Source organism: Oncorhynchus kisutch, unplaced genomic scaffold (genome assembly GCF_002021735.2).
Source record: "Oncorhynchus kisutch isolate 150728-3 unplaced genomic scaffold, Okis_V2 scaffold4050, whole genome shotgun sequence".
Classification (NCBI taxonomy): domain Eukaryota; kingdom Metazoa; phylum Chordata; class Actinopteri; order Salmoniformes; family Salmonidae; genus Oncorhynchus; species Oncorhynchus kisutch.
The window spans coordinates 48,149-53,289 of NW_022265995.1; the positions used below are offsets into that span (position 1 = coordinate 48,149).

Below are 5,141 nucleotides of genomic sequence, written 5' to 3' on the forward strand. Positions count from 1 at the left end.
AACAAAACCATGTGAGCAACCAGTGGCTCTGGGTGAGCCTGGTGCCGACTCACCTGGGGTGACACGAGAGTGCCCTGCCTGCTGCCTCGACTCCCAGAGGAACCTTCCCAGCACCGACCGGCAGTGTGCCCTCTGCGGCCACAGATGGTGCATGGAATGGCCCCGCTTCCGGTTGCCCTAAGTGCAGCACCTCCCAGCTCCATGGGCGTCGGAGTGGTGGTGCTGGGGGATGGAATCGACAGACCCCGATCTGGATGTTCGCGGGTAGCCAGCACGCTATCCAGTCGGATGGACAGGTCCACCAGCTGGTTGAATATGAGAGTGGTGTCCCTGCAGGCCAACTCCCAGACGGACGTCCTCGCGCGGACTGCACATGTAGTGATCGATCAGGGCCCTGTCGTTCCATGCCGCGGCCAGGGTCCGGAAGTCCAACACGAATTCCTGTGCACTCCTCGTCCTCTGCCTCAGGTGTATGAGACGTTCACCCGCCACTCTACTCTCAGGCGGATGGTCAAAGACTGCCCGAAAGCGGCGGTTGAAATCCCAAAATGGTCCAACACGGCTTCTTCTTCCCGCCATAAGGCGTTGGCCCACTCCAGGTCCTTCCCTGAGAGGCAGGAGACGAGGGCGGCCGCGCTTTCTCGGCCTGAGGGAGCTAGGTGGACGGTTGCCAGGTAGATCTCTAGCTGGAGCAAGAACCCCTGACATCCCACCGCCGTAACCATCATACTCCCTCGGGAGGGCGAGCCGAATCCCACTGGGACCAGGTGAAGGAGGGGTGATTATAGTTGAAACTGGTGGTGCTGGTGGAGACGCTGGAGGAACTCCTCCTCTCTTCCATCGCTCCATGGTTTGCAGGACGCAGTCCATGGCGCTGCCGAGATGCTGGAGAATAGCAGCGTGTTGCTGGACTCGCTCCTCAATCCCTACTGCAGGGGCACCTGCCGTGTTTCTGTCAAGGCTTTGGGTAACTGGTGAAAAGGAGTCAGGCACAGGAGAGTTGAGATGCGTGGACGAGGTATTTAATACACGAAAAAACACCTGTATGGAAACAATATACCGGACTTTGGCGGAAGTCGTGACCGTTCCTCTTATAGAATATTAGCTCAACAGTATTGTGGAGCTCCTGTGCCTAAATATAAACAGTACCAGCACCCATTTCAGTCCAAGTCAAGCACTGAATTAGATAATTGAACATATCATATATTTTTAGAGAATAAAGAAAGTGCCAGAACTGTCAAGACAATAACATTTGTTTCTGTTTCTCATTGTTACTACAGGACTAGAATTAAGTCTGAGGCCAGTAACATCAACAGTAATGACAAACCCAGCCTGCCTCTCTCCTTCCACACTGAGTGCAAACCCACAGTCACTGGGTCCTGATTGTGACAGTGGGGCCCAGTTTGCACTGCAGGATCCAGAGATGGCATCAGTGAAGCTGGAAGACTGCAGTCAAACACTGGAGCTGAATGTCAACATTAAAGATGAAGAAGAAGAGGAGGAGAAGATTGGGAAATGTGTTAATCATGGTAAGAGCTGGTTCTAACTAACTAAGTTTGTTGTTCATTCCAACTTCCCACTGTGTATGAAAAGTTGCAGTAGAACTGTTTCATGATGAACTGTTTCAATGAGACGGTAGGTGTTATTTTATGCTACTGAGACGTGCATGGTTTAACACCAGTATTGCCAGCATTTGTTTTATTAACTGGGCTATCTGGAGTGATCAGAGAGTAGACTAAAGAAGTGAAGTAGACAAACTGCCAGTGTTTTAAAGTTCTATGAAATGAGTCTGTGTAGTTACTAACTCTTGTGATAGTGAGTGGAGGATGATATGAAATTAGTCTGTGTAGTTACTAACCTTTGATAGTAAGTGGAGGATGACACTCCCCTTTTTAGCTTTCATCTCTTACCCACTTTTAGAATAGTTATATTCCCCTGTATTGTACAGCCTACTGATATAAATACATACGTCACATATGTCACCCGGTACAGACAGAAGAGGACTGGCCACCCATTTGAGCCTGCTTCCTCTCATTTCTTCCAAAGTTCCTGCTTTCTAGGGAGTTTATCCTGGCTACTGTGCTTCTACATCTGCATTGCTTGCTCTTTTGGGATTTCGGGTTGGTTTCTGTAAAGGACTTTGTTACAACTTATGTAAAAAGAGCTTCATAAATACATTTGATTGACATGTATATCACACCAATTGACTGGTTGTTCTGATATTGTTCACACAGGAGACCATGTTGAGACATTCTCTACATCCAGAGAGCATCAGCAGGAAGATCACAGAGCAAAGATGTCTCACCACTGCCCACATTGTGAGGAGATTTTCCCAATTCTATCAAAGCTAAAAATACACCTAAAAATACACACAGGAGAGAAGCCTTACTCATGTTCTGAATGTGGAAAATGCTTCAAAACATCAACTGAACTAAAAGTTCATCAGAGAACACACACAGGAGAGAAGCCTTACTCCTGCTCTGAATGTGGAAAATGCTTCAAAACATCAACTGAACTAAAAGTTCATCAGAGAACACACACAGGAGAGAAGCCTTACTCCTGCTCTGAATGTGGAAAATGCTTCAAAAGATCAACTGCACTAAAAATTCATCTGACAAAACACACAGGAGAGAAGCCTTACTCCTGCTCTGACTGTGGAAAGAGATTCTCTCACCTGGGAAACTTAAAACAACATGAACGTATACACAAAGGAGAGAAGCCTTACTCCTGCTCTGACTGTGGAAAGAGATTCTCTTACCTGGGATACTTAAAACAACATGAACGTATACACAAAGGAGAGAAGCCTTACTCCTGCTCTGACTGTGGAAAGAGATTCTCTTACCTGGGATACTTAAAACAACATGAACGTATACACAAAGGAGAGAAGCCTTACTCCTGCTCTGACTGTGGAAAGAGTTTCTCTCGACCGTGCACCTTAAAAAGACATGAACGTATACACACAGAGAAGCCTTACTCCTGCTCTGAATGTGGAAAATGCTTCAAAAGATCAACTGCACTAAAAATTCATCAGACAAAACACACAGGAGAGAAGCCTTACTCCTGCTCTGAATGTGCAAAATGCTTCAAAACATCAACATCACAAAAAATTCATCAGAGAACACACACAGGAGAGAAGCCTTACTCCTGCTCTGAATGTGCAAAATGCTTCAAAACATCAAAATCACTAAAAATTCACCAGAGAACACACACAGGAGAGAAGCCTTACTCCTGCTCTGACTGTGGAAATAGGTTCTCTCTAATGGGTACCTTAAAACAACATGAACGTATACACACAGGAGAGAAGCCTTACTCCTGCTCTGAATGTGGAAAATGCTTCAAAACATCAACATCACTAAAACGTCACCAGAGAACACACACAGGAGAGAAGCCTTACTCCTGCTCTGACTGTGGAAAATGCTTCAAAACATCAACATCACTAAAAATTCATCAGAGAACACACACAGGAGAGAAGCCTTACTCCTGTTCTGAATGTGGAAAATGCTTCAAAACATCAACATCACAAAAAATTCATCAGAGAACACACACAGGAGAGAAGCCTTACTCCTGCTCTGAATGTGGGGCGAGTTTCTCTTCACTGGTCCACTTAAAAAAACATGAACATATACACAAAGGAGAGAAGCCTTACTCCTGCTCTGAATGTGGGGCGAGTTTCTCTTCACTGGTCCACTTAAAAAAACATGAACGTATACACACAGAGAAGCCTTACTCCTGCTCTGAATGTGGAAAATGCTTCAAAAGATCAACTGCGCTAAAAATTCATCAGAGAACACACACAGGAGAGAAGCCTTACTCCTGCTCTGAATGTGCAAAATGCTTCAAAGCATCAACATCACTAAAAATTCATCAGAGAACACACACAGGAGAGAAGCCTTACTCCTGCTCTGACTGTGGAAAGAGATTCTCTTACCTGGGATACTTAAAACAACATGAACGTATACACAAAGGAGAGAAGCCTTACTCCTGCTCTGACTGTGGAAAGAGTTTCTCTCGACCGTGCACCTTAAAAAGACATGAACGTATACACACAGAGAAGCCTTACTCCTGCTCTGAATGTGGAAAATGCTTCAAAAGATCAACTGCACTAAAAATTCATCAGACAAAACACACAGGAGAGAAGCCTTACTCCTGCTCTGAATGTGAAAAATGCTTCAAAACATCAACATCACTAAAAATTCATCTGAGAACACACACAGGAGAGAAGCCTTACTCCTGCTCTGAATGTGGAAAAAGCTTCAAAAGATCAACATCACTAAAACGTCACCAGAGAACACACACAGGAGAGAAGCCTTACTCCTGCTCTGACTGTGGAAATAGGTTCTCTCTAATGGGTACCTTAAAACAACATGAACGTATACACACAGGAGAGAAGCCTTACTCATGTTCTGAATGTGGAAAATGCTTCAAAACATAAACATCACTAAAAATTCATCAGAGAACACACACAGGAGAGAAGCCTTACTACTGCTCTGAATGTGGGGCGAGTTTCTCTACACTGGGCCACTTAAAAAAACATGGACATATACACAAACGAGAGAAGCCTTACCCCTGCTCTGACTGTGGAAAGAGATTCTCTCACCTGGGATACTTAATAAGCCATGAATGTATACACAAAAGAAAGAAGCCTTACTCCTTTTCTGACTGTGGGGCAAGATTCTCTCGTCCGGACACCTTAAAATGACCTGAACATGTACACACAGGAGAGAAGCGTTACTCCTGCTCTGTGTTTCTCTTGAATGTGCCATTTCAAAAGACACCAAGGGAAACATGAGTGGAGCCTTACCACTGATCTGACTGTAGGAAATGTTAAAACACCAGCTGAGCTTAAAGGTCATTAGAGAAAAGACAAAGGAGAGAAGCCTTACTTCTGCTCTCAATGTGGCAAGAGTTTTTCCCAATTGGGAAAACACACCAACGGCTACACACTTGAGAGAAGCCTTATCACTGCACTGACTGTGGGAAGAGATTCTACAGATTGGGCCAATTAAAAAGACACCAATGTACACATAAAGGAGAGAAACCTCATCAGTTTTCTCAGACCAGCTAAGAATAGACACTCCACTTAATTATCATGTCATTAAATAATTGGCAACGTTGAATTGGATCAAATGAAGAAAGTGTAG

The 5,141-nt window shown here is 44.8% G+C and overlaps 1 pseudogene; it reads left to right on the forward strand.

The window, feature by feature from the left end:
• The first annotated feature begins 1,487 nt into the window (after positions 1-1,487).
• Positions 1,488-4,888, forward strand: LOC116373432 (zinc finger protein 91-like; annotated as a pseudogene).
• The last annotated feature ends 253 nt before the right edge of the window (positions 4,889-5,141 follow it).